Source organism: Agelaius tricolor, unplaced genomic scaffold (assembly GCF_023055355.1).
Source record: "Agelaius tricolor isolate 1412-34295 unplaced genomic scaffold, bAgeTri1.0.p SCAF_8, whole genome shotgun sequence".
In the NCBI taxonomy this organism is placed as follows: domain Eukaryota; kingdom Metazoa; phylum Chordata; class Aves; order Passeriformes; family Icteridae; genus Agelaius; species Agelaius tricolor.
This window is the reverse complement of record NW_027269268.1, coordinates 17,498,849-17,519,101: the sequence shown is the minus strand read 5'-3', so window position 1 is coordinate 17,519,101 and position 20,253 is coordinate 17,498,849. Positions and strand designations below refer to the sequence as shown.

At 48.0% G+C, this 20,253-nt stretch overlaps 1 protein-coding gene and 1 long non-coding RNA gene across 7 annotated transcripts in view; one reads left to right on the top strand and one right to left on the bottom strand.

The window, feature by feature from the left end:
* The window catches only part of LEF1 (lymphoid enhancer binding factor 1), a 70,871-nt gene extending 70,084 nt beyond the window's left edge, over positions 1 to 787 (bottom strand). For 3 of the 6 annotated variants that reach the window (XM_071431778.1, XM_071431780.1, XM_071431777.1), the window contains exon 1: positions 478 to 787. The gene's annotated coding sequence lies outside the window, so the exon portion shown is untranslated. Of the gene's footprint in view, positions 1 to 310; positions 449 to 477 lie in introns of those variants that run through there. The other 3 variants (XM_071431782.1, XM_071431781.1, XM_071431779.1) reach the window with 3 other exon arrangements.
* Positions 59 to 20,047, top strand: LOC139592224 (uncharacterized). The gene is made up of 4 exons (XR_011679942.1): positions 59 to 150; positions 10,669 to 11,116; positions 18,359 to 18,743; positions 19,562 to 20,047. It is a non-coding gene; the product is annotated as an uncharacterized lncRNA (long non-coding RNA).
* The last annotated feature ends 206 nt before the right edge of the window (positions 20,048 to 20,253 follow it).

The following is a 20,253-nucleotide window of genomic DNA, read 5'->3' as shown; positions in this document are numbered from 1 at the left end:
CAGCGGGGGGAGGAGGAGGAGGAGGGCGGAGGAGGAGGAGAGAGGAGGAGAAGGAGGAGAGAAGAAGGAAAAATCCCGTGAACTCCTCGGGGCTGCTCTCGACAGCCGGAGACCCCCGCCCGCCCGTCCGCCCGCCCCCTCGGGGCCGAGGTACCCCGTCTTCCGCACGACACCGACGTCCCGGGACCCTCGCCCCAACGCGCCGCACGGCCGGAATAGGTCGAAATACGCTCGCCCGTGTCCCGACCGCGCCAGGGACCGCCCCCCAGGAGACCCGACCCCCCTCCATCCCCCCGGGACCCGGGCTCACCCCGGGGGCGAGGAGACGCGGAGGGGAGCGGAGCCCGCCCGCGTTTCCCCTCCGAGCGAAGTTGCCACCACCCCGGCGGGACCGAGTTAAAATGGCTGGGGGGAGGCGGGCAGGGGGAGGGGGCGTCCCGGGGGAAGGGGCCGGCGCTGCCCGTGCCGCGCACCCACCGGGCCTTTGTCCGCCGCTTCGTCCGCGGCTCTGGGCACGGCTGGGCTCGGCTCGGCGGCACCGCGAGGGGCGGGGGGCCGGGGAAGAAACAGCCCCGGGAGGGAGGGAGAGCAGGAGGGGAGGGATGGAACGGGCGGGGAGGTGACCCCCCCCCCCCCCCCCCGCTTCCCTCCGTGCCCGCGGGCAGGGGAAAAAGTTGCCGGCACGGCGCCCCCGGCCGCCTCCGCGCTCAGCGCCCGGCGCGGGGCCTCCTCCTGCCGCAGCCGGCGGGCGCGGCGCCCCACGGGGGGCGGCGGTGGGGCGCGGGGCGGCGGCGGCAGCGCAACTTCAGCATCGCTCCCGCCCTCCCTCCCTGCGCCGTCGGGGCGGGGCGGGGCGGGGGCGGCGGAGATGAAAGGGACCGCCGCCCTGACTGACACCGTGTCCGGGCCGGGAGGGCCGAGCGGCGGGGGCGGGGAGAGGAGGGGGCTGGGGCCAGCGCCAGCGGGGAGGGAGGAGGGGGCGGGAGGGAGCGGGTGCGGGGCTGCCCCCGGGCAAACTTTGCTCTGGCTGCGCGGAGTAGCCTCTGTGTCCGTGTGTGTACCTACACGCACATGTGTGTGTTTGTGTGTGCGTGTCCGCGTCGCGGGGGTGCGCTGGGCCGCTGCCGCTCCTCTCCCTTCCCAGCCAAGAGCCCGCCGAGGAGGGCACAGGCACTAGCTGCATCCCCGGGAAGGGCAGACAGACCTGCTTTTTTACGGCTGCTTTGTTGAGCCTTCCCCATCGCCACATGGCGCTGCTCCGGTGTGGGAAGTGTGCGAGGGGTTGACCAGGCTCTGCCCGCGCCCGCATCGGACGAAGGGCAGAATTAAGACATCCCCATTGAGTCCAGCAAGTGCCCGGCAGAAACGAGTGGTAGCCCCTGAGAGACGGGGAGAAACCCGCCGGGGTGAGCTCGTCCCAGTTTCGGAGCGGTAAATGGAGCCAGAGCAGTAAGGGATATTTACCCCTCCACCCTGTCCCGTTCCTCCAGCACCGCGCTGCCCCGTTAGCTCCTGGCTGATCCAGTATCAGCCGGCGACAGGGCACGGGTGCAGTAAAAAAAAAATCATCCAGACAAAAGCAGGTACTGCGCTTGGGGAACGTCAGGATCCGCAACTTTTATTTTGCGAACACCACGGGCGCACATTTTGCAGGAAACAACTTCCCAGTATTTTGGCATCGGAAAAGTGCGCTTTGTGCTTTGCACATGCCCCGTCAGGTTGCTAAACCTTCAAGCGCCGGGAGCCGGAGGAACGGGAACATGTGGATGCTCAATCCGTTTTCGGCAGATGCTGGGTTCGGCACGGCGGCACTGCCGGCCGGGACACGGGCGGGCTGAGCCCGGCTGCCCACGCCGCCGCCCGCGGCTCTCCGTAATCGTCCTCGAACGGGTAATTAAAATCCAGCTGAGAAATTAGACCCTCCAAACCCCGAGAAAGGGAGCGAGGTAGCGGGAAACGGGGGGGTGGACTTGCCAAGTCGAACAAGTGCGTGAAATAAATGATCGAGAAAGGAAGAAATTAGAAATGTAACTTCTGGGAAAGGGCTTAATTGTGCAGTGCTCCCCAGATGCAGGGAGCCCCCCTCTCTCCCGGAGACGGCTGCAGAGAGGCGATGGAGAAGCGGTTGTTTGGAAAACGACAGACAACTCGGGGATGGTTCCTGAGCGGAGATGCGCATCTCCGCATCCCTCCCGCCCCTCTTCCCTTTCCTGGCGTTCGGCGGGCACCGGACACCCGGGGCGGGCAAAGCTGCCCCGGGACGCTCCCGTTCTGAAAAAAAGACCTTCGCTGAGAGGCTGAGGTTTGGAACCCGCTCGCCCGACGGGGCGGCCCGGGAGCAGGCAGCTTGACCACTCCTCCGTTTCATTACCGCGTCCCTCTGGAAAAGCAGCCTCCCCCCGCCCCTCCGCCGTGCCTTTACGTGGGCTGGAGTCTTTCCCGGATCGGTTTTTTGGTGGAAGGATTTGGAAGGCAAAAAAGGGCCGGGGTGGGGGCGGCGGGACCGGGGCGGGGGAATGTGTGTGTGGAAACCGTAATGATTTACGACAAAAAGATAAACTCAGGAAACGTCAACTCCAACGTCAGATTTGACTGGAGACATCGCAAAGCTGTCGCTTTACTCGCAGTCCTTGGGGCACGGCCGGAGGCGGGGGGCAAGGCCCGGGGTACGGGGACGCCCCACGCTGGCCCCGCTCTCGCCCCCGGCGGGACCCGCCGCCCTCCCCGGGCCACCGGGAGCGCGCCCGCCGCCGTGCCCGGCGCCCGGCTCCGCAGCGGCTACCGCGCCGCTCGGTACTTTCATAGCGGCGATTTTTGCGCTTTAGGTGTTTCTTATTTTTTTTCTCTTTTGCTTTAAGCGTGAGTTTGTATTTTCTCGTGGTTTTGTTTTTGTTTTTTGTTTGTTTGTTGGCTTTGTTGTTTAATTCTGGACAGGTTTTGCAGGGTTTTTTTTGGTCGTTTGAGTGGGTTTTAGCGTTTCAGAGTGAGTTGAGGAGGTTTTGTTTGCTGGGTTTTTTTGCATTTTCAGCGTTGAAGGGACCCGCACTTGGAGCACTCCCCGACGGCCAGCCCGGCTTGCCCGGGCTCAGGGCGGGGGGCGCGACCGGGGAGGGCAAACCCGGTCCGGGGCGGGCTGGGCTCCAGCGCTCGGGACAGCGGGACGAGCCCGCGGAGCTTCAGGGGGGCTGAGAGGGGGGACCCGGGGTGCCGATGCCGACCCCTCCGGGGGCAGTGAGCGGGCGGGGGGACACAGGACACTCTCGCGTGCGAAGCGGCGTCCGCCGGCGGCGCCCCCTATATAGGGGAAGGGCGGGAGTGGGGCGGGGCGGCGGCGCCTTTGATGTCCCGCCGGCGGCCCCTTTCATCCCCCCCCGGTTCCCCCCCCGAGCTCTTTGTGTGACTAAATTTGGCAGGAGCATGGAGGCGCGCCAGGGCGCCCACGTGTGCGCCGAGCTCCCAGCTGAGAGAGCCGGGGTTTTCTTCCGGGTAAGGAGACAGCGGGGGAGATCAAAGAGTTTGGGGAGCTGGAGCCGAAATGTGCAGTGGAAATAAAGTGAAATTAAATAAATAAATAAATAAATAATAGAAAAGGGGGGGGAAAAAATAATTCCTCCGTCCTGGACACGTGCCAGTCAGAGGCAAGGGGGAGCAGGGGGAGCACATAGTGGTCGGGGGGACCGGCGGGAGGGAGGAGGGAAAAAAAATATTCTCGGAAAAGGGGGTTGCAGTTGTTTTCTGAAAAGAAAAATAAAAGAATAAAAAGCAACCAACGAACCAGCAGACCAAGCCTTTTGTTTAAAGCCGCCGGGCTGTGGAGCCAAGCGGGCTCCGCCGGGAAGAGCCGTCCAGGAGCGCGGCCGGGCCAGGGCTGCGCGGCCGCGGGGCAAAACTCCCCCGTACTGCCCGAGAAACGCTGGGCAACCGAGGCAGATATCCCCTTCTCCCGCCCGCCAGGCCCGTTCCGGGGTTCCAGGGGAGTCTTTCTGGGCAACCCCCCCGCGGTTTTTCCTCCTCCTCGGAAGCGATGCCGAGGGTGGTACCCCGAGGGGTGGGTGTCCCGGGGGCCAGGCGCCCTTTGCGGCAGCCCACGCTGCTCCCCGCGGCTCCCCGGCGGGCACAGCGCTGCCGGGGGACAGCGGCGCTTCTCTCCGAGCTGGGCTGGCACCGCCGGGCTGCGCCACGGGAATCCCGGGGCCCCGCTGCCCTGCACACCCTGCCCCCCCGGGCTTGCGGGAATGCTCACCCGGCCCTCGCTGCTCCCTCAGGACTGCAAAGCACAACAAAGAGTGTTAGGTTTTAACATTTCTCCAATCGAGCCTTCTCGGTGCCTTTTCAAGGCAATGTGACTGAATTATGCGTGTTCCCCGGGTCTGCGTTTGCCACCCCGTTTAGATAACACCCGTGATTTATGTGCAAGTTGAATGTATAGGCTGAATTCCCAAATTCCTTCTGAAGCAAATAAATCCTCCTCCTTCAGGACATGGGGTGAGCAGGGCCAGAGCAGGGATGTGATGATTAGCCCTGGCTCTGCAGAGTTATTGCTGGTGTCCTGCACATCCCGCTGCTGCACAGCATCACTGGGGAGCCAGCCCCGGGCTGCCTCAGCTTGTATGGATGTGTTTGCAAATGTGGACCTGTCCTGTGCCTCTAAAACAAGGATAATACCTCTAAGGCATTTTCTACCCTGTGAGAATAAATGCATTGTTGTGTTTAAAGAGACTCTTCTGATAAACACCATAGGGAAAGCTGTAAGTAACAGTTCAGGATTTTTGGGGGGAAAACCCAGTGTCCTCTCTCACTCTTGTGTTGTACCAGGCACAATACCTTTGGTGGTGCAGTTCCTTTTACAAGCACAGTGTCCAGATATCTGGTATGCCTTTGGATTTGGGGCAGGTTTGGACTGCAGGCACTGTGGCTCACACTCCATGGCCTATGCCCAGCTGTTTATGGGGTGGGTCACCTGCCGTGGCCTCCAGATGATGCTGATGCCAGTTCCTGGTAACCTCGAGGGAACCTGGGTGTGGTGTGGAAGGGACTTCTCATTGCACTTAGGATCATTCCTGTCATGGTGGCTGAGAGGGATTCTTTCCAACAGTCAAGTCAAGAGGATTCTGCCGAGTGAAGGGAACTATTCTGTATTTGGTGCAGATTTATATTTTAAATGGAGAAAAAACCAAATAGGAAATATTATCTTCTGGTTTTGAAGGCTCATTTATTATGAGCCTTTATGAAATACGGGCTCATTTTTCAAATTTATAACAAAGGGCATCCTGGCTATGTTTCCAGAAGCTATATCAAAGAGTAACTGCACTTCTCATTTAAAGCTACTTTGAAAGAGATCACATGTAATAGGTATTAGGATATTAAGAGTGTATATGTGCTTTTTGCTTTTTAATTTACACATCCAGCTTTCCAATTCTGGGATGCCATTAATGTTCTTAGCCCAGAATTACTCTATTTAAAGAGCTAGGTTTTCTTAGCTCTTGCAACAACATGGACTTTATGAGATTTGAGTGGGAAAATCTTACCAGTGCATTTTTACTGTAAGAGCTTTTGTTTAGAGGAAGGCATTGGTGGCTCAGATCTCACAAACGCATTGTTATCTTATTTTGAGATTAAAATAGTTGGTAGTTAGTGGATGCTTTCTTTTTTTTTTTTTTTTTTTTTTTTTTAGTTCAAGATAAAATACAGGGCAAGTCGCGTGGTTTATTGAAATAAGTGATGACACAAAGTAGCTTGCAAACTAACCCTTACATTAGGCTGTGCAGTTGCAGGATTATTTCTGATGACTCATCAGATCAGGTAATCCACAGCATGTGGATAAAAGGGGACGCAGGACTCAGAACTAAACCCAGAAAGCCACGCTTGGAAAAATGCAAAATCTGAGGTTAATGTTGTATTAAAGGTAAGACCTGAAAAGAGCACAGCAATGTGCTGCCCCCCAGCAGGGATTTTTAGCCTGGCATTTTTGAAAGGACCAAAGAGATGTTCAAAGGGAGTGCAGTAAAATATCCCTGAAGGGGCCTTTGAAAATCCAAACTTTGGTAGTTTTGTGGGACGCCACATTAATGTGAGATTCTAGCTGAAGAAATGTGTTTTAATTTCAGAGCAGCAGTTTTGCCCATTTACGTCAACATTTCCTACTTTTTTGGAGGGGGAAGTTCTGCTCCTGAATAAATAAATGTTATACGTGTCCCAGAACAGATGAGATTTTCTCCATCCCTGGAGCCAGGATGTCACACCCAGGGGCAGTGTCTGTGGGCAGGCTTTCAAAGGCCCCTCCAACCGAGTCCTGCTTCTGCACCTCTAGCTTGGGCTCAGGAGTGCTGGCAAGTGTCTCACGCTGCAACTTCTTGGATGCACCAGGGAAAGCCCCCAAGGGCCTTTTGCTGGGGTTTTGTGCACGTGTCGTTGGAAGCCTTATACTGAAAATGTTTATTTCTATTTGTACTTGGTTATACAGTGCAAAATTAGTACCTGGAGCCCTGTAAGTATATGAGGTGTTTTGTAAAACAGTCACCCTTTTACAATAGCCCTTGGCTTGGCTCTAGCTTGGCCTGTTTTGGAATTCAGCATACACCAATTGATATATTCTGTCCAATATATAATGACCATGCAGAGCTGACTGTGCACCAGTGTTTCCTTCTGGCTTTTGAAATGGCGATCACTCCCGTTCTGTGCTCCCAACAAAATCAAAGCATCTTGTAATCCTTTGCTTGTTTTTAAGTGACAGTAGTCCTCTGTTCCCTGACAAATATTGCCAGCAGAAGCCTGGTAGCTCCAGACAAGGTCCTTTGAAAGAGGTGGGAGGGGAGAGAGGCTCTGCAGGCAACTTTCCAGCAGCAGCTGTGCACTAACGGCATGGGAGTGTGGGAGGCTACTCCCGGGTTAGGAAGACAGTTCAGCAATGCAGTGAATGTGTGCTCGCAGTACACGACTCCTATTTACTTTTTTTGAATTCCTTGACCTTTGTGTGACCAAATCCATTGCCGAAACGCAGCTGGATGGGGAGGGGGAGCAGCAGCCAGGCTGTACCAAGGACCCTGCTGTGCTCGGTGGAACACGCGGCGCTCCCCCAGGGAAAATGTTTAAGGACAGTAATGAGGTGGCGAATTTTCCTTCTTGCTGAGAAAGTTATTCGGAGTTGGGTCTTATTTTACTGTACCATCTCTCACTTTCCATGGAAGTAAGTGCCATTAATTTGCCTGGCAGAGGTATTAAACTGTAACAGCTGAATACCAGTCAAAGGCAGCACTGTTTGATAGGGAAGTGCCAGAGAAAGAGAAGTTTGCAGGAGTCTGGGGTATTGTTCAGAGCCTTGTGATCTCAGCTTCATCACAGCTTCACAGTTTCAGGTCTGGTAATGATCTGAAAATACAAGTCTTCATGGTGACTGGAAGGCAGAGAGGCACAACCTATAGGGACAGCAGTTAGGGCTCACCTTTTGATGAAGAACAAGATCAGTCTGAGTTGCAGCTGGCCATTTCACCTTCAGCTCCATTTTCCTTTGAGTGGGTCTCATGGGCCACTTGTGTCCACGTCCAGGGGAAACAGGCAGTTTTGGCTTGGAATTAAGAGTTTCAGAAAGACTCTCTAACACCGAGGGAAGTAAATAAATGTGAGCAAAAGTTCTGCAAGTTGTCAAAGGAGAATATCACATGCAAAGAGATTTCAGTCAAATCCTGCAGAACCTGACTCATAATTGTGCTGGAGCAAGGACCTACAGATGAGACCCCGTGCTGAGAAAGAGCTGAGGGGGGTGACGCTGAGGACGGTGTGGGGTAGAGGAGAAAACTGTAAGTGAATGGTGTCACATAAAATTCCAAAATTCCCTGTGTGGTGTTGCTCTGAGTCTCCCAGACTGCTTGTGGTTACTGCTGAGCTCAGCCAGAGCATGGATGCTCAGGCTGTCTTCAAGTAAGCCCTGCCTAAGGAGGAGAATGGTTTCTGCCCTGCTGGAGAAGGGTAATGAGAGAGGGGGACCCTTTAGGCTGGCTGGGCTATTGCAGAGGGTGGAAGCAAGGGTTTGGATTGTGGCCCTTGTTGCTCATCTGCCAGGTTACACCATCATTGATCAGCCAGCTTCTGGCCTGTACATCTCCACAGAAAGCTGTGCTTTCCCTCCTGTTTCTACCTTGCCTCCTCTGCTGCTTTGTGCTGGTCAGAAGGAAGGAGCAGCTGCAAAACTTGCACGTCTGGGTGAGCCTCAGTCGTCAGCTGAGCCACCAGCCCTTGCCCACGCAGCAAGGCTTTTCAACAAAACAAGAGACTCCAGATGAAAATACTCTTCCTGGCTAAAAGACTTTAATAACTTTTACTAACTTCAGCACCTTTTTAAACAATGTGTAATTAAATTATGAAGTTTCTTGCTGCAAGATGTTATGGAGTCTGACAGGATGAATGGATTCAGAAAAGGATTAAGCAAATTCATTTTGTCTATGAAACAACTGGTTGGATACAACTTCCAGCCTAAAAACTCCCTGAACACCCAACTGCAGGCAGCCATTCCGGGCACATGGAAGGTGATGCAGCACAGGAGTGCAGATTGGAAAATCAAAAACTGCAGAAAATTACTCAAATGCATGCTGTGATGGAAAAGTCAGAATCTGAATTTGCAGCATGCCGTCAGTCACCGGCCTCAAGCTATAACCAAGATTGATACCAGCTGATGTATGCATGCTGCTACCTATGTTGATAATGAAATAAAACTTTCCCTGCTTTATTTGTCTGTCCCTTGAGGAATTCAGTTTTTCAGACCTCTCTCACAGCCAAGACTACTTTTTATTACATTTATTTGTGTTTTCTGGCTGTGAAGCATCTAAATAGTGTTTCATTAAAAAAATCTTTATACGAGAAAGATCAGAAGCGTTCCATGGTATTTATTTTTCTTTAAAGGGGGTATCTTTGGCATGCAGACAGGCTGTGGCTAACTTAACCATTATAAGTTAGCAAAGGATCATCCATCAGATATTAGCCATAACCAGAATAATATTAGATAACCAGAAAAGGCAGCTTTTAATGGGATTTAATTTCATGTAAAATATATTATTTTGAATTTCAGTAAAGTTTTTCCTTGAATGCAAACAAACACCTTGTTATTTTGAGTTCTCTTCCTCTTAAACATTGTGCATTTAGCCCTGATATGGGCATAGGATTCACCAGATTATTTTGCATTAGAAGAGTGCTATCTTTAGTGAGAGCAATTAAGGCAAAGGGGCTGCAGGCCAAAGTACTGGAGCTGTATAAGGATAGCAGAAGCTGTAGATTAAGCTGTATATTAATTACTTGGTTCCCTACTTGGAGCTATGAGCAGTGAATTCTTTAATTTAACGTTGCATTTTTTAAGGTAGTTTGTGGTTCACTAAAACCCAAAGCATCGGGAGGTTTTGCAGGTGGATATTAAAATGGTGAAACTACTATGGATGTTTTGAAAAATACAGTTGAAGCAGACTGCAGAGATGGATCCAGAGGGCACAGGACAGCACTTGGAGATGCCCAGGTACATTGCTTTATGCAAGCTCTTGCACAGAGCTGCAATAAGATGGGTTTACTTCATCCACACCCTGAGCTGGGCTGTGGATTTGATGTTGTGTGACTGAATGTCTGGTTTGGGCAGGAAGGTCTCCCCTCTTGCTCCACCCCATGGTTTATGGAGTTGCCCACACAGCCCGTTACACATGGTGTGCTCTCCAAATTAACAGGTTTCTGCCCCAGAGAAGCTTATGCTCTGGAGGAAGTTCATATCTTTGAACTTATCTGAATTATCCTCATCTGGGGAAATGAATTCCTTCAGCTCATTCTCATCTCTCAGAAGCTCCTTGTCCCCTCAGTCACACTTTAGTCTCCCTTGCTACTGCTGCACATCCTCCCTGTGGACTCCTCCCACAGCTGGGGAAGCCTGCAGGATCCCCTGGGGCTGCTCCTGATTTCCTGCCAGGCTCGGGGCAGCTGCCCAGTGTCCGAGCAGGGGAGGGGGCCCTCTTAATGTGACTTTGTTCAGTTGATCTGGGGCTTGTCAAACATATGTGCCTTCAAAAGTCCTGGCTCTGACCTGGGAAACAGGTGGCACCTTATTAGCCTTTTCAAAGGGAGCTCTCCTGATCTGCTGTGTAATTTAGGCTCCTGTGTTAAATATAACTCAGTGTGCAGCGGTGCCTGTAACCATCGTGCTTGGGCCAGTGTCTGCCTGTCAGCTCTGTGGGGCTCTGCACAAGTGCAAGAGCTCCCACTGGGCATCCTCCCACCAGGCTGAGGGTCTCTGCCTGTGGTGGCTGTCATCTGTCATGCAAGGAAAGGATCCTTTGTGCCTTACTCCCATCAAAAGCACTCCTCTCTATGGTAGAGGAGGAAATGGCAGCAGCAGCAACACTCTTGACGCTGATTCTGAGATCCATCCCTACCACAGAGCCACAGAATCAATGATGTTGGAAAAGACCTCTGAAATGATCGATTCCAGCCTATGACTGAACACCACCATGTCAACTAAGCCATGCCACCAAGTGCCATGTCCAATCTTTCCTTAAACACCTCCAGGGACAGTGACTCCTCCAGCTCCACACATAGCCTACTCCAGTATTCAAATTCCCTGATGATAGACATTAGTGTAGTGTAACTTAGGAAGTGTGTAATAGTTAACATTTTACTTCTCTGCCCTTTTTCTTCTGTCAGGAGCCTAAATGCCAGCCATCACCTGGGTGATGTGGAAAATGCATGGCTTGAGATTGACCCGAGGGCTGAGCTTCTTTCAAAACTGCTGTGTGGCAGCAGGATCCCAGAGAGAGACATGGGCTGCTATCAGGCCAAGGAAGGAAGAGACCGTGCCCAACAGGATTGCTGGAAGTGGTTTCCACATTCTCTCCCTGCCAAGAGGCAGCCAAACCAGGACCTTTTATTTGTTGTTGCCTGCTTGCCCTGCCTGAGTTCAGACCACGTAGCTGTGGGACAATGTGAGCACACCTAGCTGGGCTGGTGTGGTGGCTGCACTTTCCCTCAGCAATGAAAGGTTTTCTACTGTGCAACTTAGTGTGCTGGGCTGTGCCAGTAACCAAAGTGCTTATCCCAGGAGGGATAAACAGTTCACCATCTCTGTAAACAGTTCACCATCTCTTTTGTAAAGGTGAGTAGGTCTGGCCAACCAGTATAACCAGAAGGTGTTATCAGTAGGCATTTTTCAGGAATACTGATTTATTTAATTGACATAAAAACTATAAGGACAGCTCTCTAAATTTGTAAGGCTTTAAAAGCTTAAACCAAGTGAAATGGTTAGAAGAGCACAAACCTGCTCATTCAACTCTGTCAGCCCAGCTCCTTTCTCAGAACCCACCTCTGCTGGATACAGCCTAGGAAGATGTGATTTACAGTCCATGATGAGCCTTTGCTGATGCTGTCCTGGGGAAGATGAGAACTCTCCATAAAGCTGAAGGAGCCTCACAACAACTACAGTACCCTGGAGCCCTTGCTGTCACAGACATCTTTTATGAAAAATCTTTTCCTTAGGATGTTTCCTCCTGAGAAGCTGAGAGGCCTCAGGAACAAAATGTAAACAATGATTATCTGCTGCTGTGGAATGCTACAGGTGGATCTTTGATTGGCCCATGTTGGCTGTTTCTAATTAATGGCCAATCACAGCCCAGCCGGCTCGGACAGAGAATCTGAGCCACAAGCCTTTGTTATCATTCTTTCCTATTCTATTCTTAGCTAGCCTTCTGAGGAAATCCTTCCTCCCATTCTTTTAGTATAGTTTTAATATAATATATAAAATAAAATAATAAATCAAGCCTTCTGAAACATGGAGTCAGATCCTCGTCTCTTCCCTCATCCTAAGACCCCTGTGAAATCGGTCACACCTTGCTCCTTCAAATTTCATAGCATCTGGCACAAGCAGCTCTGTCAGATGTGATGGCTATGGAGTAGTGCATGCAGAAAAGGTGTGAGCCATTTGGAGCAAAGAAAAAATAAGACACCTGAGAGTATGATGTCACATGGAAATATCAGGGGCATTCAATAGTAATTGCACCTGCATGTTATTTATCAGCCACGTTTTGGGGTTGTGTTGGCCTTTTTCTTTATGTGCATGAGGATCTGCCCCACTTCTCCATTGCTACCAAATTCTTAAGTTGTTTCACAGGATTTGGTCAAGTACGCCATCCCCTCAAGTTTGTGTGGGTTTTTCTGTGTTTCAACCTAGAAGTATTTTTTTTCAGCAAGATTTTGGAGCAAGATTTATTTTCAGTTTCTTTGAGGCAGTTTGGAGCCAGAAAGGAGTATAAAAACCTCCAAACACCAAAGGAAATGGTGCCACTGAACAAAGGGTGTCTTGTTTGTAAACTTCCATTTTAAAGTGTTGGTGCATATTCTACTGGAACAGTTTTTCATTTTTCACCTATAGAGTCCAATGTTTTAAATACTAACCTATTCAAGAGTCAAGTACTTTTTAGGGCCCTTTGGAGTGTCTTTTCAGTGCTGCGTCTGTTTCTGAGAAAGCTGAGCTGTCTTCACTCCTGTGTATCGATCCTCTTAGATAATGTATCCAAAGAGAAAAAGGAGAGAGAGAAGCGCAGCTGAAGAGAGGGAGCTGAATCTGTCCTGTAATCTGTCAGTTGCAGAGCCTTCATCACTGAATGATCCTCACCTCATGTTTCTTGCAGCACAAGAGCAGGACTCTATTTCAGAAAAATAACAAGCCAGGAATAAAATAAATTTAAAAAAAACCCCAAGACTCCCTTGTTCCCCCCTCAATTTTCCTTTGAATCTAGACATGGTTTAACCAGGAGAATTTTTTTTCTCTGCACTTTTACCTTAATATTTCTGTCTACATTTCTGTGCCTCTCTCTGCTGCCAAAGCTAAGTGTTTGCTGAATTAAATAAACCATGCTGCATTGACAGAGCTCGTGAATGCTGCTATTGTCACCAGAATCCCTTTTGCTGCTCTGACCCCAAATCCTAATGCCAACAGTGGTGCAGTTAAAGTGAACAAGAATCGATCATGCTGACAGGACTAAGAGACTCTCCAAAAGGTAATTTTGTAGGCTGGTTTTGTCACCACGTGGCAAAACTTTGGATATGTTACATCTGGCCTTGTTTGGAATCACTCCTGTCAGAAAAGGTTTTTCAAGAAAGTAAATGCCAACACATTCAAGAAAAGCTCTTGTCATATGGCTAAAAGCCCCCAGGTAATCATTTCAGTTACAGGGTCGTTAATAATATTGGATTTAATGGATTTCCAGTGTTTGCATAATGCAATAGGGGATCCACAAGGAAATGGATTCTTCCTATCTGTATTGTGGAGAAGAACTTAGGGCTGATGCAATATAAAGTCTCTAAGATGAAAAATTGGAGTAATTTCAGACAAGATAGTTTCTTAAGTCCTGAACAGGAGAGGTCTGAATTTTCAAAGCAGAACTGTAATAATTAAAATATCCTAATTTTGCATGTCTTAAATGCCTACATGCTGTTGTATATTCCAGAACCACATACTACTGAGAAATTAATTTAAAATATTGGGTCTACTCTTTTTTGTGTGAGGTTTAGAGACAAACATGTCCAACTTAGAGTCCAGCTGGTCTTTGTCAAACTACCCAGGAAAAGAACATCCCACCTCAAATCCTCTGCCATTATTTCCTCTGGCTCCTGTTGTTACTTCTCCTTTTGGACACGCTGAGCAGCAGCTGCAGCAGAAGAGTTGCTTTGGGTAGCTCTGGTGAGGAGCTGATAGCTCAGACCAGTATTGGAGCTCCAAAAGTGATATTCACCTGTGGGTTTCAATTTCTCTTCCAACACATTTGCATGAGGCAGCACGAGAACCCTTTTCAGCAATGTTTTCCTCTTCACTTTGTCTTCCTTTCTGACAATAGAGCACAAACCCCTACAGAGAGCTGCTGCATGAATGACTCAAGCTGTCTACAGGCACTGTGTTCCACTGGCACATATCCTCACCTGAGAACGAGGGTTTCTCCCAAAATGGACACTCCCTGTGTGAGCTTTACAGAAATAAGGAGAATTTTCTTCTTCCACCTTAAGGCATGAGGAGAAGTGTCCTAGTCTGTAATAGTTTTAGGTTTGTGAGCAGAAGCTCTGGGCCATCAGGGCTTGCTCTGTTGGGGCTCGGAGGATTCCGGGAGTACCAGCTCTCCTGAGCTTTGGAGGCACTGCAAGAGCGCGGCAGGAGGAAATCCCTTCCTTCCTCAGCCAGGGGACACAGAGACCTGCAGCTTGTACCAAATCTCTTGTTCAAACAGTGATGTCAGCCTTGCCATGGCAGTGATCAGCAGAGCCCAGGTTACCATTTGACTCCTGCTATGCAAGCAGAGGCTAGCAAAAACCAAACTGATAATTCACATCCCCCAGAATTCAGATTGCACCTCAGAAGTGACTCTTTAAAAGCTCTGGAATAATTATTTCACCTGTAGTTGGAATTTTTTTTTCTCCAGGCTCGACTTACAGTTTATAAATATGTGAGACAGGCGATTGGTAATTCAGTTTATAGTTTGTATGAACCCTGAAGCTTATGTCAATGCTGTTATCTATTATAGAAATGCAAACATGCTCTTTGATGTGTTATTCTCAGTGACTTGGGAGGATAAAGACGGAATACTCTATGGGCATTTGTAAAAGAAATTCAGAAATTGCAAGTCTACTAGAACCTAACAACATATTTTCATTTATTTTTTTCTCCTTTGCAATATACTTGATTACAGTAACTGAAAAACAAGAGAAATATTGCATCCATCTAGATTTCTGCAGTAGGAGAGCCCAAACTGGCTCCCCTGCTATGCCAAAAGCCCTTTTTGGAGTACGCCAAATGTGTTTTGTATTACAGCAGAAGGGAAATTTGGTGCCACAGATGTAGGATTTATTCTGTTGGACAGATTTCCTTGCTATAGGAGCACCTCCTGCTGGCTCTGCACTGCGCTGCCCTTGCACTGCCTGTGTTTCCCAGACTTGGGAATAAAAAAGGAGCCACGTGAGGTTTCTGGAGATAGAGGAAAACGGTCAGGTCATGGTGGGACCTGTTCTGCTGCAGTGAAGGGTGAGAGAGAAGGCTCCAGCGACTGACACTTCCCAGTCTGCTACAGATATATATTTCTATAGTCCCTAGTGGGGTGTTTGTACTCCACTAACTCAGTTTGGGGGTTACACACTATCTGCTCCCATGTGTCTGCAGTGACCCAGGCAGCTGGGAGTCCACAGAACAGCTGGGAGTAAAACTTGGTAATAGTGGGTGACAGAGAGCAAACAGACATCGTGTTTGTCCCTGGTAACTTCAGTTTCTCCATGAAAAATAGCTCAGAATGCTTTTCCACACAAAATGCCTTTTTTTTTTTTTCTTTAAAGAAGAATGTATAGTGGCTTTGTGGTCATCTTAGTGAATTTTATTTCAAAATATAAAAGTAAGATATTAATATGTCCTTTTTGATTTCAGTGTTTTTTTCCAAGCAATTTCTTCCTTTAAGGTTTTTTGTTGGGTTTTTTGTTGTTGTTGTTTTTTGGGGTTTTTTTAGGAGGCAATTATAAAATAGTTTAAAAAAATAAATAAAGTCAGCCTACAAATGATACGTTAAAGCTAAGTGAAATAAGCTATCCTGACCAGAGTGCTTTTCTTCCTTGGAAAACTAAACCAGTTGAAAATACTTGCTGTCATTCTGATGCACAAGAAAAATAAGTCCAAATTATCAACATTTTCCCCAGAATGAGAGCACTGCCAGCTCTGACATGTTTCCTTTGGTGATCAAAGCTCTTGGGATGGCTGGAGATGACATGAAGAAAACGTGGTTTGTTCGTTTAAATGCGGTGGGTGAGGAGCACGAGAGAGCAGAGTGTTGTAGGGAGCAGGACTCAAACACAAAATGAGCAGCAAAGATGTGTTCATCAACGCCTTCTCCTCGTACTAAGCATTAGCACTGTAGTAAGGAGCACTTTAAGGCTCCTGTTATTGTTATTCCTGTAGTCTAGAAAGGGGCTGTTGAAGCAGGCACCAATGAAGAAGCACAAGGAGACACAGACCTTGTCTCTACAGCAGTTAAACTTCTGGTCTACAAAGGGATGACCCATGGTTTATTAAAAAAGCATTTTTTTCGTTACTGCCCTGTGTTAATATTGTGACACACCCTGGTGAGAGCCCAGCAGGCCACTGCAGTGCCGTGCCCTGTTGTCAGGCGCTGTCTGTCTGCGCCCTCCGGCTGTCCCTGCAGCCCCTCCCTCGGTCACTTGTCCTGGGGACGGTGCCACCAGGGTGAGCAGCAGGGATCCTGTGACACCCATGCAAATGCCCCAGAGTCAGCTCAGGCAAGTGCTCAGCCGGGACAGTGCCCTCGGTCCTACATCCTGCAGGGCACACATTTTACAGGAAGAAAAACTGGGGAAAAAAATTCAGAAATACTGTAGAAAATGGTTTAAAACTTCTCTGGAACTACTTTGGTAAATCTTGGTGGTGTAAAGCCAGACTCCTTTTATCTCATAGGAACTGAAGGGCAGAAGAAAATTATGACAAATATGTTTTTAAGAATTAGAAAAAAAATACTTAACCCCACATATTTGGAATATCAGCATATTACCATTTAAGGCTGTGATTTTCAAAAGAGCTTATGGGATTGTGGCACCCAGACCTACTCCTGCCCCCATGGAAATGCATATTAATTTGCTATCAACTTCCATGCGAGGGATCAAAACTCTTCAGCTCTCACTGCATTTCCCTGGGAGGCTGGTGACTGTTGCAAAAATCCCAGCTCAAACCTCCTCACTGTCACTCTTTTCAGCAGAAATTCAGTGACTATTGCAAAAATCCCAGGCTGAACAACCCAATAGCTCCTGGCTTTCAGGGCAGGAAGCAAACTCTGTGCATCCCACCCAAAACCAGCAACAATCTCTCTTCTCCAGTTCAGAGGGGTTTGACACTTTTGCCTTTTACATCCCTCATGCTGGACAAACAATGACCTGATTATTATTAATTAATAATTATTAATTAATTATTATTAATCTGATATGGTGATCAGATTGTGATGGGTTTCTGTTATTTGGGCACTGAGAAGAATCCATGTCTGGGCAAGAGAAAGCAATCCTTGATCTGGCTGTAGGGACCCATTTCTGTTAAGTAGTTACTGTTTGAAAGTGTCCAAAACCAGGAGGTCTCATGAGCTGGGGCTGTGGTGCTTTCGGGGTCCCCCGTGGCAGGAAGGAAATGATGAATCTGACTCCATGTTCTCAGAAGGCTAATTTATTATTTTATGGTATTGTATTATATTAAAAAATACTACACTAAAAATATACTAAAGAATAGAGAAAGGATACTTAGAGAAGGGTTAACAAGATACTAATGAAAAACCTGTGACTCTCCCCAGAGTCCCGACACAGCTGGACCATGATTGGCCATTAAGTCAAAACAATTCACGTGTTGGATAAACAATCTCCAACCGCATTCCAAAGCAGCAGAACACAGGAGAAGCAAATGGGATAATATTGTTTTCCTTTTTCTCTGAGGCTTCTCAGCTTCCCAGGAGAAGAATCCTGGGCAAGGGGATTTTTCAGAAAATGACAGTGACACTGGGGCAGTCATAAACACACATTCCCAGCCCATTCCAGCTGTACCAGTCCATTTGTACATTTTGACTGTGTGTGTCTGTGTGTGTGTGTGAGGGTGCTGCCATGGGGGTGCACATCCTGCTGCGTGCCACACGTACAATTTCTTCTGCTCACAGAAGAAACAAATCTGCTTTACACCAACAGCTCTGGGTCTCTGCTTGTTAGACAAAAACACCACTTACAAACACATAAACCAGCTGTGCTTGCCTGTGCTCTCAGAGCAATGGTAATTACATTGATTTTTGGTCAGTCCTGTCATATTTACTCCACCAAATTGATTAACCTGTGTAATGAGTACAGGACTGTGACCAATACTGACCCCACATCAAAGCCTGATCTTGCTGCAGTGTGCTGACCTGAATTTTAATTGTTCAGTAGGTTTTGTAATTAAACCGTAAATGTGCTAAAGAAGAGATTAGGCATTTCAGCTAGCAGTGTGTCTATTTTTTCCCAGGTGTGCCAATTGTGTACATTATAAAATGTCCAATGCCTGCCTCAATACACAAAGATCTAACAACATGCCATTTCATAGATGACTAAAGCTTCTTCTATTATTTTTTTTCTTCATATATTAAAATATGGAAAAAAATGTAATTTGTATCCTACAATTTTCTATATACATTATTGTATGGCACTGAAGCTCTTGCATGTAAATGTATGTAAATAAATCAACAATGAATAAATTAGGACTTCAAGTCTCTGTGAAGTTCCCACAGGCTTGTACACTTGGTCCTCAGAGTCCAAAGGAACTACTGCAGACAGATGTGTTTTTGTTCTTCAGGATCATCAGCGTGGTACATCTGTTGCTTCAGCCAGTGGCTATGCCAGACTTGAGAGAAGACACGTTGCTCATTAAATGAAGACAACTATCATAAATAAACTAGAACATTTGGAAAACTACCCATGCCTCACTTTTGTTTGAAAGAAACTTCTCTTTTGGAAGTTCTCGCAACATAAAAGAGAGGAACTGCACTGCCTCATTCCACATGAGTCTTTCCTCTTTCATTTTTTTGGAGAAAAACACGTGTTTCAACATCTGGGCTTCCAGCAAATGTTGCCTCCTACCTCATGTGCCTGCTCCTTTGGCAGGGAGAAATCCAGTGTCTCTGTTGGTGCAGCTCCCTGCTTTATTTTCGACCACACAGAGGAGATGGAACTAGAAGGAGGTGGGTTAATCTGGAATTGGGTGGGTTGTGCTAGAAGGGAGCAACTGGGAAGAAGACCCATCTTTCATTCATAAAATTATGTTTGAAACACATGGGGAGAATTAGGAGCTACATTTTCATCTTCATGAGCTGGGATTTGGGAGCCTGCCCTGAGATTTATTCAAGACCATGAATCTGGTTTGAAACTGTTCTTCGTTGGTGTGCTTGTACTTCTTCCATCTTCCTGTGATTTAGTCCATCTTCCTGTGATAAGTGAACTCAGAAAAGGTGATTGACTCTGTGGGTTTCATTGTGAGCAGAGAGCTTGGCTGAAGGAAGGGCAGGACCAGGTTTCTTTCTTAGAGGTAGACTGTTGTGCATAAAGAATAAAGAGGGCAAGATGATAAAATGTGCTATGTTTGGGGAGTAGCAGTCTGAGACACAGGCTATTTGTCTCATAGATTTGGTAGCCAGAGTTCATCTAGAATTGGCAAAAAAAAAGAAGTCATCTATTGATACTTGGAAAAAAAAAAAATTGAATGTAGATATGTAATTTACTGGAATGGTGAGACAGTCCTCATCTTATCTTTTTGATTAAAAATAATCACACTGCAGACTAAAGAGTACCCACCTAGCACTGAATAGTGTCCTGTAGGCACTGATCTTTACGTAATACTGACAACTTATTCTCCAGGGACAATCTCTGCTTTGCTTTCCTTTCCTGTGCTCTGCCCAGAAATCCCAAAGGCATCTCTGGGAAGATTTTCCTTTCAATGGGGAAGTGTTTTGTTCAGCCATGTAGTCGCGTTCACCAACTGGATGTGTTTTTCACTTTGCAGTGTGCTCCAGGATGCCTTGGTCCACGACGAGAGCCTCAGAATCCAGCTGAGCATTGCTTGGGTGTGAACTTCCCTGCCTGTTTCCCTGCACAGGTTCCTCTCAGGCACAAGACTCTGCAAGCTATTTTGGTTGGTCCTGCCATGAAGGTATTTTCTGCATGCTGGAGTTTTTAAGCATGGGTGTTGATTTATGTCATTTTGGCAACAACGTGCTGAAATTTTTCTACCATTTTGCAACTGTTATTCATCCATTTAAACACGTGATCAGCCTTGATAAATCAGTGAGGACTCTTAAATGCTGACTGTGGGAATCTGTGAAGAATGATGCCTTCATTATCACACTTGAATATGCACTGAACCTTGCTTCCCTGTCCAGAGGCACCCTCTCCTCCACAGAAAACACCCTACCTGCCATGCCTGACTTTCTTGAAAGTATTTGCAAGGACTGTGCCTTAAGTAAAACCTAAATAAAACAATGTAGCCCCTCTAAAAACACCAATGTGTTGTATTCTTTAAGAGTGAATGCATGCATCTGTAAGATCAGATTTTAGATTGCTAACAGGACCTCCACATTTTCCAGCTGTGACAAAAGACCTTGCAGTGCATAACCATGAGTCCAAGCAAAACTATATAAATATGCCAGATAAATAAAAGTTTTTGCTTGCCAGAGATATCAAGGTCTATGAAATAGG